We start from the raw sequence: 15582 nt of genomic DNA, 5'->3' as shown, positions 1-15582 counted from the left end.
CCCTCTCCCCTTGGCTCTCCTCAAACTCCCACTCCCAGATTCTTCAGGCCTTGCTAGGCCTTACAAGGCCCCGCCCTGCAGTAGCAGGATGTAATAGCAGCAGCAGGGTGTTTGAGTCTTCAGAAAGGAAAGAAAAAGTCCACTTTCCTAAACTCCTTTCTCCTCCTTGTTGGCAGCAGTGTTCTTCCTCCAGTTGAGGGCTAGAAAGAAATCCCACAGCAGCAGGAACAGCCACAGGAAAACAGTCGAGGGAAAATAGCAGCAGGAACAGCCACAGCCAGCACCGACCACAACCACAGCAACAGCACACAGGCAGTAACAGGCTGCAGCTGAGCCCAATAAGGAAGCTGCAATTTGCACAGCCTGGGCATGGGGTGTTGACCACTTGGACATACTGTTCACTATTGTCAATAAACTTGCAAGAATGTCTCCCTGCCTATAGCTCCTTGTCCTGATGGGCAGTGTTCTTGTCACTCAGATGTGAAACCTTTCTGCACAAGATAAAGGCAGGTGTTTCAGTCCAGGGCTTCTTCCCTGTGCTCTTTGCAGCCTTTAGACCAAAGTGATGGTCCGGCCTCACACTCCCTGGAAACATTACTGATGCCTGCACCTCAATGGTGCTTGTCATTGCTGCCAGAATGTTGTGCTCAGGTGCCACAGAGTTCTCTCATTCTCTCATTGTACTCTCAGCACCTTCAAGGTGGGCTGGCCCCCATCTCTTCACCATCTGTGACCACTGATGCTGTGCTCCTGAAGGGCTCAGGTGCTAAAGGCATACAAAGGATCAGATGTTTCTAAAGTTTCATGGCTGCGTCTCTGTGATATGACCCTGATCACAAAGCGCAAGCGAACTTCCCTGGGCCAGATAGGAGACAGACCAGACGTTCTTAGAGGCTATGTGAAGATCTATGGAGTGTCCTCACTGCATGTCATCATCATCCTCCTGCAATCAAGCAACTATTAGGGCCTCTACTGCGTCTCCATGAGAAGAGTTTTCTCACAGAGGCTATTCACGCTGCCATAGGCCAGACTGGAGTCAAACATTCACAGATGCAATGTGAGGATCTATGGGGTCACCTCACTGCATGTCACCATCATCCTGCACAAATTTAGTAGCTGTGAGGCCCTCCTGAGTGCACCTGCTTTGTCTAGCAAGTGCAAGGGCCTCATCCCCGCCATCGTCGCCTCCGAGGACCTCCTCACCCTCATTCCGGTCGGCATCCTCCAGGAGATCTCCAGCTCCTCCATCTCCTCCTCAGCCAGCTTGTCTCCCCATTGCAGCGCCAGGTTGTAAAGGGCACAGCAGACAATGATGATGCATGACACCCTCTGTGGACTGTATTGCAGGGCTCCACCAGACCGGTCCAGGCACTGGAACCTCATCTTCAGAATCCCAATGGTCTGCTCCACCAAGTTGTGAGCTCCAGCATGAGCCTTGTTATACCGTCGCTCTGCTGCAGTCTGAGGCTGCCGCACGGGTGTCATCAGCCACGACCTCTGCGGGTAGCCCTTGTCCCCGAGGTGCCATCCCTGCAGCTTCTGTGTGCCCTGGAAGACTCCAGGGATCTGTGACCGACTGAGGATGTAGAAGTCATGCACGCTCTCTGGAAACCATGCACAGACCTGCAGGATGTGTTTCTGGTGGTCGCACACCAGCTGCATATTCAGCGAGTGGTATCCCTTGCGGTTGATGTAGTTTACCGTGTGTTGCGACGAAGATTTGGGCACCATGTGGGTGCAGTCAATCGCATCCTGAACCTGTGAGATCTGAGCAAATGCAATCGCTCTTGCATCCTGGCTGTCCTGGTCTCGGGTGAACTGCACAAAGCTGTGTGCTCTCGCAAAGATGGCACCTGTGATCTCATGGATGCATTTGTGGGTGGAGGCGTGTGACAGCCCACAGAGGTCACCTGTGGAGCCCTGAAAGGAGCCACTGGCATAGAAATTGAGCACCGTGGTCACTTTCAGGGCCACTGGCAGTGGATGCCCTCCATGTCCCCATGGCGCCAAATCCTGCAGTAGCTGACAGGTGTGAGCAACCAGTTCCCTAGACATGCACAGTCTTCGGAGACACTGATTCTAGGCCATCTGTGGGAATGACAGGCAGCGTCTATAGACCCTGGGTGTCACTAAGCGCCAAACAGTGATGACTCGCTGTAGCTCTTCAGCAGAGTGTGCAGGAGCCCCAGCCGTCACTTCTTCCTGAGGTTGCTGCTCCTGCCTCTGCACAGCCAGGAGCCTCATTCACTCTCTCCACCGTCATCTTCGCTCTCTGTAGGCTATCAGGCATAAAGCTAGTTCACCAGACTTCCTGATGCTGATGTACGCCTCCTGCAGGATGGAAGGGATTGAAGTGGTTACCATGGGTGTACTAAGAACCTATCCTAGTTAAGTGCGAAGGCCCCTTAACGATTCCTGGAGAGTGCTGGTCACCACTTGGATGGCCAGAATTTAGTGCACTGCATGGCTGCCCGAAACCCCACCACCTCTGCCCCAGTCCACCTCACCGATTGGCAGCAGATTTGCCCATTGGACTGCATGCTGTGCCCTCAGCTCAGGTGCAGGCATTCTCCTAACCCACGCTGCAAAGCTGCACAGTTAGCTTGAACCAAGGGGGAGACTGGTCCAAACCGGGAATGATGACATTGCAAGGGGCTGTGAACACCTCCAGCAGTGACTGCAGCATGGCCAGCTTTAGCAAGGAGATTGTACAATGTGTGCAGTCATCCAACTGATCTGCACCCCACTAAAACGCTCATGACTTTGCAGTCTGTGCTGGGGGGTGGGGGGATGACGGTGTTGAAAAACTTTGGAGCACTTGGTGCCACTTTGATGCCTCTGCATTGCTTGAGTGGGCAGATAAACTAGAAGCCTGGCTCCAATCATATCAATGTGGCTGTGCCTGAACTGTCTCAGTTACAGAGGAATGTTCACTTTATACAGGTTTCCCTAGTGTGTGGCCACTTCCCTAACCCACTCTACCCCCCCACCCCAAGTGCTTGTGCGCTATATTCAACAGCAGGGCTGCCCCTGCCACCCCCCCACACAACTCGCCTCATTGGTAGGGCTGTCCTTGCACCCCCCCCCTCCACAAGTCGCCTCAACGGTTGGGCTGCCCTTAACCATGACTCCCCAACACCCCTCAAGCTTAAAATCCAACAGGTGACCCTAGTGAGCGCTGCACAACATTACTGTATACTCACCTCTGAGTTCCCCTCAAAGTGCAGGCTGTTTATGTGCTGTTGTTAAACATGTCGGCATGTTTTCCCACCGACATGGACGGATGATCCAGCGGGGGTGGGGGGAACGATTCCGGTGGGCAGGCCTAATAATGATATATTGATATATTACAATGAGGGCCCCAAAGTCGGATGGCAGGAAACGCGGCCCGCCATTGGCAAGCTGAACAGATGATCGCGAACTGGTTTCATGCCGTCGTAAAACCGATCACGCCATATTGTCCGCTTATGCCACCAAACACGTCCGACGCCAGTGGGCAAGGAAAATTCCGCCATATAATTTACCCAGAAAGAGTGATAAAAATAAGGAACTCACTGCCACAAGGGGTTGAAGTAAATAGTATAGGTTTTAAGTGGAAGTTAGATAAACATGGGAGGAACAGTATAGCAGTTACGTTACTGGACTAGTAATCCAGAGGCCTGAACTAATGATTAGGGAGACATGAGAGTAAACCCCACCACAGCAAATGGGGAATTTAAATTCAGTTAATTAAAAAGCTATTAACAGTAATGATGACCAGTTAACTACCATTTTGTCTTAAAAACCCACCTAGTTTACTAATGGCCTTTAGGGAAGGAAATCTGCTGATCTGTATGTGGCTCCATACCCACAACGATGTGGTTGACCCTTAACTGCCCTCTAAAATGGCTAGTAAGCCATTCAGTTGTATGAAACCACTGTGACAAAGTATGATGAGTGAAACCAAATGGACCACACGGCAATGACCTAGGCATCAGATGTGGACCACACCCACACTACTCATTGTAGGGTTGAGAGAGGGATATGCCAGGCCATGTGGTTACAGATAGTGGTGGAATATAATTCTGTTGCTGCTGATGGCTCACAGTACCTCATGGATGCTAAATCTATTCTGAATCTATTCCATTTAGCCTATGGCTGGTCAATGGTGACCCCCAGGATCTTGATGGCGGGCTATTCATTGATGGCAATGCTATTGACTGTCAAAGGGAGGTGGTCAGCTTCTGTCTTGTTGGAGATAGTTATTGATAGGCACTTGTGAACTCATGAACATTACTTGCCACTTAGCAGCCCAAAATTGAATGTCATCCAGGTCTTGCTACATGCAGGTACAGACTCTTTCTGTATCTGAGGACTAGGCAATTCACCATGTGTTACCCCAATCCTATATGTCAATCCTATATTTTCTTGGCATCTATATAATTCAGATCAAATGAAAGGTCCTTGCATAAGAATCAAGAACCTCTGCCAGGTATTACCCCTTCCTTATAAAGTGAAATTCAGGTCAATTAGTACACTACCAAGAGTGTTAGCAAAGTCGAGACCAGGGATGAAAACTGGACTCTACCTGATATATTTTGCTTATTACAATTCTAGGTGGTTATGAACCAATGCAGGAGATATTGAGATTATGTTTTCACCTGGCAGTGGAATATTACCAAGGAGTCTGACATTCTAGATTAGTGGTGATCCATCCCATCATATGTAGTATTGCAGGCAGGTTTCCTTGTTGCTAATAGGGTCAAAAAATGGTTTTGCTCCCTGGAGCCATTAGGGCTCCCAGGTTTTCTGATGCAACACTGGAGACATTAGCAGGAGGTTAAACGGAGGAGACAGATCATGTTTCACCAGGAGGCCCCTAAAGGAAATGGAAGCAGGAAGCAACAGAAGTCAATTCCCAGAGTCTGGCCCGAGGACCAGTGGTAGAAAAAGTTCAATGTGTTCATATGAGTAGACAAAGTCAGTGAATGCATCTTCAAATAAAATCAACCTCTCACTCAAGGCACCACACTCACATCACACAAACATCAGCAATCAGAACTCACACCCAACACTCAGATGCTTCACTTCACCCTCCCACACATACCAATGCTCCCCTCCCCCTCACACCCATCTCTTATAGTTTTGACATACCTACAGTTATTCAGCTATTGCATTCACATCATCCAAGCATAATGCAACAACTCATGGACATTCTTCCCTATCTCTTGCAGGACAAGGTTGCACATATCAGGAGGGAGCAACAGAGAACTTGCAGGGGCTGCCATTCCTGCATCTCCTGACCTCTTTGGAGGAGACAGTCCTCTGCATTATAGGACTGACAGTCACTGAGGTTGTTGCAATCAATGACGCCAAGAACATTCAGAATAACAGTATGTTCCTGCCTCATACACCTTTTCAAATCCCACTTCACCATCTCCTGCTATCAGGCATGAAGTGCAAGCTGCAAATGGTCTGACCGTGGACTTTTTGATTCCATAGCACCCCACGCTCACCTTCCCTCACCCCAACTCTCCCCTTCTGCATTTTTGCTTTCAGTTATGCATCCCCAGGAGGGTGACAGTGCCACCATGGAGCATGAATCTGATGTCCTCCCTCAGGAGGACAGCATTCATTCTCCCATCTCTACTGCTACACTGGTACTCTGTTGCCTTTCAGCTAGCCAGCCCAGACTGCCAACACCCATGCAGAAGTAGTGCAATCCGATGGCAGGCCTTGAAGGCCTACAGCTGCTCAAGGGCGTCCTTCAAGACCGTCTGCAGTATCCCCTATTAAAAGTCAGCAGCCTTCCACCAACCATGCAGTAGTTATTGGATTGGCACTATGCAGAAACACTGGGAGAGGCAAGAGCGCCCATAATTAGGCATTAAGGGAACGCACAGGGGTAAATAGTTCACTTTAATATGTATTATTGGAAGTTGTTGTGGAATGGTTTCTTCTGGTGACTTTTATTTCATTATTTTATCCAAGTGGACATTGCAATGGTCTGTAACAGAGGGATAGAGAGGCAGGGAATTGCGGACCTGCAGTGATGTGGTGATGAAATTTTAGGGGAATCAGAGTTCAAACAGTAGGACACAGCAGTAGTCTGCAGTGAAGGAATCTCGGATGCCTCCTCCCTTCCTTCTCCTCCTTTTCCTCCTCATGAGGTGCCTGCCAAAGCCCTGGTGTCAAGGGCTGAGTCCTCATGAGTTCTGTGTGGCAGCATGGCTTCTCATTGTAGGCGTGCTGTCTACATGTGATTGTTTTATGCAGGGATGTCATCAACCACATATAGAACACATAGTCCTTGTCACCAAGCAGTCAGCCTCTGTTTCATCATGCTGGTTCAAATATGGCAGGTATGGTTGCTTGCTTTAAAATGAAAGCCTCATGGCTGCTGTCAGGATAGTGGGTACGCTGACATGATATTCTGTGCATGGTTGCACTCCAACTGCACATTAAGGAAGTGCAACCATGCACAGAACAGGCAGTTACGGTACATCTTCCCGTTGACATAAGGGGTGCACAGAGCGTGCAGTCGGTGGCTCCCCACGTGCAGTCGGTGGCTCCCCACGTGCAGTCGATGGCTCCCCACGCTACTGAAATCCTGCTACCTAGAAAAGCCCAAAGTCCATTCCCCTTGCTTTACTCTCCCGGCATTTAAGGACCTCTGTCACCTTCTAGATTTAGCAGTGGAGTGGGAAATGTTGACAATGTTGGCTGCTCCTGCTTGGAAGGAATTGTGGGCCATGGTGATCTTCAAAGCTACTTGCAGCATTCCTGTTGCTTGTTGTGTGGCTGTTGGCCAGGGTGTAAGCGGTGGTACAGTTCATTAGCCACTAGCTTGGTGGAGCATAGCCACCTGTGACACTGTACCTGGCTGAGGTAGAGATAAAAGTACTGCTGGAAGACCCTAGTTGGGTAGCCCCCCTCTGCACACAGCTTCCCTGCTTTGCTGCCTGTGTTCCATGTCACTGTTGTGGTACAGCCCAGATGGGACTGCAACCATAGGCCCCATTAGGGTGAGTAAGCTTTCTGCTAACAGACTTCCAAAATTCCCTGACCTTCTTGTCCTTGTCATGCAGCTGAACATGTTAATAGCTGAATATTTAAGAGAGAGTGTTGTTATGATGTGGTAGATGATATGTGCCAGGTGGATCAAATCCGTGAGGAAACTTGATCACACGGTCACAACTGTTTTGCAATTTGTATTTTATTTCAAGATGTGTGCCCTGAATTCAGAAGTAATAAGACTACCACGACTTCAGAGGTTTTAGAAAACTAAATTAAACAATTATTAACAAAAGAAAAGATTTCGAGCTCATACATAGGTCTAAAAATTACTACTATAATAACTCCTAAAACACCTAATTAACCTGGCTTCCAGTTACACCTCCATTAAGGCAACAGTAAAAACAGATTTAAATAGACCCAGGCAAAGCAACACAATACCCTGGATGGGAGAATTCAAAGTGAGTTTTCTCAGCTTCAGTTCCTGTAGATAGCAACTTGATGCACAGAGTCTGGAGGCTTGATACGCTTGTTAGATCTTAGAATGCCTTCTCCTCTGACACATAACTTCATCTCCTTTATACATGTTTCTCCCTTTTTAATGCAAATTCCATTATTCCAATATGCCTTTGGAACCCTAATTTATCTGAAAATGCACATTTTCCTCTCACCTCACATTCTAAAACGTCAGTCATTTAGCATTTCAAACATGGCTTCTTTTTGATAACTCAAAACCTCCAGACCAGCTGTCTCCAATTTAATTAAATCCCACAGATAAACACAGAGAAACTATCCAAACCCCACTATTAACCTACCTTTACAATAAATCACAATAATTTATGAAAATTATTATATTTTCATGACGGTGTTAACATGAACATGCAGGGTCCAAAATGGCAGATCAGGCATCAAATCAGGCTGTTTGACGCCACAGCCTACCCACTCTGCATGCTTCTGGCACACATCACAAGCGGCACTACAGAGCAGAATTTTGCAGCCTGAGTGCTGGAAAGGTACCATCACAGCCAAGCACTAAAGGTCTTCATCCAAATACATATGTACTTCCACCACAGCCATTGGATCAAAAAAAAACCCAAGAACCCATTATCAACTGTAACATTCCCATCATCACCTTATCTGATAAAGACAAATTCAATAACTCTGTGTTCAAACCGGATAGCTTCCTGGTCTGTGTAACTGCCATGCAGCATAATTTGTTTATTCACTTAGCTATTGTTAAAGTACTGATAATCAATTTTTGTTCATTTTATTTGGGAAGGCAATCCATTATATTCCAAAATAAACAATTAAATACTGAAGCATGAGTTCTGAAATGTGGGTTTTTGAGAAATCTCTGAATGACTGAAATAACAAATGACTAAATTAATAATACATGTTAACTTCTTTCCCTATTGTTAAAAATAGAAGCTTTATTTTTATATTTTAAAATCCAGCCTTTAGTCCATTAAAACAAAATAATTTCTATGAAGTGCTAGGAGATTTTTAAAAATAATTATTGCACCATTTCCCAGAGCAATGTTTAATTTAGAACAATGATTTTTTAAAATAATTATTGCACCATTTCCCAGAGCAATGTTTAATTTAGAACAATGAATTTTATACAAAATAAATGCATTATATTAATAATGCAGTTGAAATATTTTTCCTTAGTGAAGGAACTCTTCAAGCAACAAGAAACTCCAAGTGTTTCTCAGAATTACTTGTCAAATTTAAATCGCAGCTTACCCCACAATGACTATTCAATTGTTATTGATACCATTCCAGTTTACTTTGATTCACTCAATGAAAAGGCAATCATACAGTTTCTAGTATTTTGATTTTTTTCCTCAAAGACCATTCAAAATACAATAAATTGTTGTGAATCTTTCAACTCTTCCATGGATTAGACTTTCTAGCAGGTATGCCACAGTTAAACAGAGCTAAGAAACTAAGGAGGCTGCACTTCACAAAGGAAGCAATAGATGAATTGTGCATTAGACCTAATGGCACATGCAAGTGTGTTTTAATGTTTAGTAACTTGAACAATAAATTGGATAGCCCCAAAAACAGGTGCAAGAATCACAAAGCATGTTCAACTGCCACCCATTGATTGCAAAGCAAACAGTACACCATGTTCATGTTGCCCACATATTTGAATGATCTCTGTGTCCGGCCAACATTAGCTGCTTTGTTCATTGCTTGGACGCATCAGCAGGGGGCCAATATCATGAATGGCTAGCACCACTTAAAGCTAACCTGTGCTTCTTGAAGGGGAGGTACATTGCGACTGGAGCAGGCGAGAGTCATTATTGAACAGAATCTGATGTAGCAAAGAGTGAGGAATGGCACAACATGGGCAGGCTCCCAGGTTTTCCAATGCTGCACTGGAGGTCTTGGTGGATGAGATGGATTGGATGAGAGGCAGAAGCCTGCTGGCTCAGGCCCACCACTTCTGGGAGCAGTTCAGATGCAGCCACAAGGGCTGCCAAGTGTTGAGATGGGCTGTTTAAAAGGCCTGCCTCAGGGCTCTGAGACTTGGTTGTAGTTGTGTGGTTGAATGTTAGGCCCTCTAGCCCTCACCCCTCACAACCTCCCACCCCATTTATGCCAACACATGCCCCTGTCCATATCCCATGGCCCCTCATACACCCCATACCAAACCTATGTCCCAACTCATCCCCTTAGTCCCTATAGCTCCTATGCCAACTTTGTGCCAACTCATGCCAAAACATGATGCCCACTCATCCCCAGCCCCTTATAGCCCTCATGCCAACTTAATGCCAACTCATGCAGCACATGACTTCCCACCCACTACCCTTTGCCCTTGCACCCTCCATACCTACTCACCCAGTATCCACCATAGGCAGACCTCAGAAGCCATGCTGAGATGAAATAAAATAAAGTTCTAAGTATCTATTCCAGACCTTATTATATAAAAAAAAATTCTAATTGATAAAAGTCCATTCAATACATTTAAATCTCCTCAAGTACATAATACCTTATAAAAATAAAGATTTGTATTCATAGCCCCATATCAAAAACAGCTAATCCCTTAATAACTTCTTGAAGCTGTCAATCAAACTGTGAACCTAAAACCCACCCCCACCCCCCTCCGCCTCCCACAGTGATAACGATAGGTTGTGGAAGCAGTCAAGACGTAATAATACTATAATGATTATGTCAAAAAACAGATATTGAAACTGTAAGCACTGATTAATTTCAATTCAGAGACATATCAGGCTTTTTCTCCAAAATTTAAAGGGCAGGGTATTTAAATAACCTGACTGCTTGACAGTTCCACAGGCCTTATCTGCTTTTAAGCTTTTAACATGCATTCATGTATATTCTCAAAAATCGTAAGTCATACACTTCAGGATATGACCTCATTGAACCAGCATGGCCCTGCTGAGTTCGGGATTTCCCCCATGTGTGAATCAGATCCCACCACCTTTCCCCTCCTGGCGAAAATAGGATTTGTTGGAAATGAGGGGAGAACTTCCAGATCAGGGGTCCCAGCACCATTTTGGATAAGGTGTGGAGTCTCCACGACTAAAATCTGGGCCATGGTCAAAAGGCAGTGGGAAAGATAGTTGTGGGGGTCAATGCCAGGAATCAAGCCCCAAGATCCTAGATGTCCTTGGGTTTTGTTGCTCTGTTTGAAGCTATATACCTAACTTATTACGAAGACCCTTACCGACAGTATTTTTTAGTCCATTGTGTTGTCAGCGAAATGTGGGGATAATTATAGTAAGTCTTTGCCACTGCAGTGTTCCAGATTTTTCAACTTTTAGTACTAGTTCTCACATATGTGTTTCAGCTACAGCAGGCTACTGTTTAAATTTAGGTTGAGTATTCCAAGGCATTTAAGCAAGCTGGTCTGACACTTATAACCTACTTTGATTCACACCAATAGCTATCTACATATATGACAGTCTCCAAATATGCAGGCTGTATTTAACAACAATCATCCTCATTGTCGAACTTGGTATCCAAAGTGTTATTCCAGAAAACACAGCAGGGTCTGTGGATGCGTGCATTCATGTTCACAAAGACATTCTTGCTTGATCATCTGGTTATCAGTGAGTTGCTCCACTATTCAATACAGAGCAATTCTATTTCCCCTCACAATGACCAGCAAATCATTGTCAATAAACAGTAGCTTTCACTGTCCATTTAGTCTCTCTATTACTTGTGGATATGCTGGCCTACTGAGCACAATTCGGACTGGTTATGGTGATTCATTTTCTGTTTGAACATTTAAACAGCATTCTCAATGGTGCTTTAGGCTTAATGGCTCACTTGTATATTAGTTCCAGCCTTCAGAAAGCACATTGTGAATTCCTGTGAGTGCGCTAAAAAATGGGGAAAAAATAACTTCTGGTTAAAACACTATTGGTGCATTTAATGATCATGACAGGACAGCAGTTACAGGGATTTCTATTCATGTTCAAGATGCTCCATATATTTCAAACGGAAAAGGTCTCAGTATTCCCAATTTCAGGCACTACTCCTTAGATCAGCTCTAGGGCCCAACATCTTGGCATCCCAGCATCTGTTTAAACATGGAACAGAAATATTCCCTGCCAAGTCCTCTCTAAAAGCTGCAACCATAGACCCTTTAAAGTCATCAAAGCTTTGAAAATATGTCATAATACAAATGACCCGATCAACATGAAGAGGTGCATTGATTTTTAATATTCATGGCTTGATCAATATATATGAGCCCTATTACAAAAGCAAAGTACTGCGAATGTTGGAAATCTGAAATAAAAAAAGAAAATGTTGGAAATACTCAACAGGTCAGGTAGCATCTGTGGAGAGAGAAACAGAGGCCAGGATTTTATTGGTCAGGCGGGCTCGGCGGGAGTGGGCAGGGGCGGTCGCAGAGCCAACCACCACCTGCGATCGGCTCCGCACCGTGATTTCACACGGGCGGGCCAATTAAGGCCCACCCAGCTTGGATCGCGAGTGGTAGCGAGCACTAGCTGTGCAGGGAGGGCAAGGAGGGAGATTCTGGTCCAGCGCTCTTTCGTACGCATGCGCGAAAGAGCGCTTTAATCTCCCTGAGGCACGGAGCTGCCTCAGAGAGATTGAAGCGATTGTTAAAAAAATAAATAAATGCAGTAAAAACTTAATGAAACATGTCCCCTCATGTGACTGTGTCACATGAGATAGGACATGTTTTAATTTTTCAATGAAAGTTTTTATTTAAGTTGTAATAGCTTTAAGAAACCTCATCCCGCTCGTGGATGAGGTTTCCTAAAAGACATAAAGGCCGCTTGGCCTTTTTGCCAACCATTAGATTGGACGGGCAGCGTAAATTTGAAATGAATTAGTTCGTTAATAGCCTTAATAGGCCTTTCAATTATCGGCAGGCACGCAGCCGACTTTGGCGCGCACCCGCCGAATGAAATATCGCGAGACAGCACAATGACGTCAGGACGCACGCTGAACGGAAAATTCATCACATGTCATATTATGTTCCAGCGTGTCAGGTGCGTGCCTGCACACCAAATGGAAAATTCAGCCCAGAGTTAATGTTTCAGGTCAGGTTAACGTTTCAGGCCCTCTGACTGGACCAGCAGTTCTCAGGGGTGGGTGGCCGTCCTAAACAGGAGGGCAACTCCAGTGGCAATAACCTAATTAGCTGCTGGTCATTAAACTGAGAGGGAAGTCCCACCATCCGATGGTGCATGTTGCTGACGTGTTTCTGGCAAGTGTCAGCAACTCGACGGTTTTGGTAAAACCTGGCCGTTAACTCTGTTTCTCTCTGCACAGACACTGCCTGATGTGCTGAATATTTCAGCATTTTCTGTTTTTATATTAGTTCTATCCTCACTTTGGTACTTAAGGGAATCCACCCCATGTACCCCACCAACACACATGGATGGGAATGCTGGATGGGCTTTAGGATTGGTGCTGGAATTCAGCATATTGCTAACCAAATGATAGTTTTCCTCCAAATTCAAATATTCGGGATAATAAACCAGGAGATCACAAGGACTACGAGTGGTCTAATAATCTCCCTAGTCCCTACTCCTTGTTTGTTCTATGCTACAGAATGTAAAATAGCACAGACCTCATCACCAATCAAAAAAACTATGTACCTGCAATGAGCTGAAGCCTTCCCCCAGCATTGATAAAGCACACATGAGAGACGTAACAGTCCAAATATCTGTCCAACACAATGCAATCTCCCTTCCCGCGCACACCCATGAATGCCTGCTTGCTTCCATAGAAAGGGGTGATCAGAAAGACCGGAGCAGCAAAGGGGAAACAGCATCTACCCCAAGCCTCGGCAGGGGTGGAAGAAGGTGAAGAGGCAGTGTGGAGTGATGTACTGAAGAGATTCGTAAACAAGATGAAGATTTTGAAATCAATGTGCTCAAGGCTTAGCGTGGAATCAAGCTTGAAAATCCAATCAGGAGAGCAATGGAGAAGTTGGCCAAGGAGATGATGAAGGTCTGGATGAGGATTTCAGTGGTGGTCTGAGTGAAGTAGGAACGGAAGTGGGCAATATTGCAGAGGAGGAATTTGACAGAGTGAAACTCAGCACAAAATCAAAAGTTGCTTTTATATTGGGTTGAGCAGGTATTGAGAGGTATTGTATACAATGTGCTAGAAATTCAATTTCCTTATAATACATTGCAGATTATTTCTACACTGAAATACAATAATCATATCACAAATACCCTTTTATGAATGTTCTGAAAAGTGAACATTTTAACCATTTTGGAGATTGATGTCTACTTCCAGCTCTCACACAGCCAGCCATAACCTCAGAGTAAACTTTCTGGATTTACTAAGAGCAGCTACTGAGAAGATCCAGTAAAAGATAGAAATCAGCCTCAGGAGATCTAGCAAGTTTACTACACAAGTCACTTGAATCAGACTAAGGCACAAAACACCCAACTAAACACAAAGTAAAAGCATGTGATAGGATAAAAACAGAAAATGGTGGAAGTGCTCAACAGGTCAGGCAGCATCTTCAGTATTTTGCTTGTGCACTTTGTAACATTTAGTCTAAGTGAGCAGCCAGGGATAGTTCAGATCAGGAAGTGTAATTCTCTATGTGTTGAGTTAGTTATTTCTAGAGGCAACAACTAGCCAAGCACCCCTGGAATAAGGGCAAAATTGCTCAGCATTCCGACTCCCAGATGCAATCCAGCAACTGCCGCTAGAATTGCATCAAGTGCGAATGCAATCAGGCTCAGCTCTGATGCTCCCACAGCTAAATAGCCTGCCATTACTGACATGGGGAACAATCACATGGATAGCATACTGGAGTGTGACAGACACACTTAGAAGTATGTTCTATTATGGAGCCAACATCCTTGTGAAAGGAGAAGAAAAATTCCCACAATTGCCAATAGAAAAATTAGGATTTTAAGGCTTTCAAGATCATATTAATACAGTATCTGCAGGAAATATTTTCTACACCGAAGAATTATTTTTCAGCCTTATTACTTTCATACTTATCATAAATTGTGAGTTACTGCACTCCCAGGTGGTGTTTTGATGTATTGTGCAGTTAATTCCATTATTTAGAAAAGTCTTATTCACTCAGTAGCTTTAATAACACTCAGGATCATAGAACCTGCTGCAGCGCAGCTGTCCCATTATAAATTATTGAGAGATAACATGTGCTGGAAATTTAATTAAAGGCAAAATACTGAGGATGCTGGAAATCTGAAACAAAAACAAAAAATGCTGGAAAATGCAGGTCCGACAGCATCTGTGGAGAGAAAGGCAGATTCGAGTCCGTATGGCTCTTCTTCAGAGCTAAGGGGAAGTAGAAATGAGGTGAAATATGGAAATTTAATTTCCTGATTAGAAATTGTAGGTTACTTCGATACAAACTGCAATAATTCCATCACAAACCATTAGTGCTTTTATAAACTTTTCTGAGAAGAGAACATGTTCAGCAATTAAACATTGCAATGAAGCTATTATGTGTAAAGATATTTTTGCAAATATTTCATGACAGATCCCAACAGGTGGTAGGAATAGAATGAATTGCCTGGAAGAATTAAGATACATGGGTCAAGTCATACATGTGCAGGACATAAAGAAAGCTGTGAATGAAATGGGCACATTTCAAAATTAAGTCCTCTTTGGTCGGAGAAGCTTGTTCTGGGGTGGGAGAGGGAGTAGTGGAGAGAGATGTCTGTTCACGGTAAAACTGGAGGCAAAGGGCGTGCCAAGACCAAGACTCACTCCTCCAGAGCTGGCCTCCAGTTCCCTGTTGGTCGTATCCACCGGCTACTGCACACGGGTCATTATGCCGCACGTGTAGGGGCAAGAGCCCCCGTCTAATTGGCAGTCGTCCTCGAGTACTTGACGGCCGAGATTCTTGATTGGCTGACAACATGGTCCAGGACAACAAGAAGACCCGTATCATCCCCCGCCATCTGCATCTTGCCATCCACAACGATGAGGAGCTCAACAAGCTGCTGGGAGGTGTCACAATAGCCCAGGGTGGGGTCCTGCCCAACATCCAGGCTGTGCTGCTCCCCAAAAAAACCAGCCACCCCAGCAAGGTTTATGCCTGAAGGGGCGAGATCAGAAAAAGATCTCCACAAGAGGTTG

Source organism: Cetorhinus maximus, chromosome 3 (genome assembly GCF_964194155.1).
Source record: "Cetorhinus maximus chromosome 3, sCetMax3.hap1.1, whole genome shotgun sequence".
NCBI classification, from domain to species: domain Eukaryota; kingdom Metazoa; phylum Chordata; class Chondrichthyes; order Lamniformes; family Cetorhinidae; genus Cetorhinus; species Cetorhinus maximus.
This window is presented reverse-complemented; position numbering follows the sequence as displayed.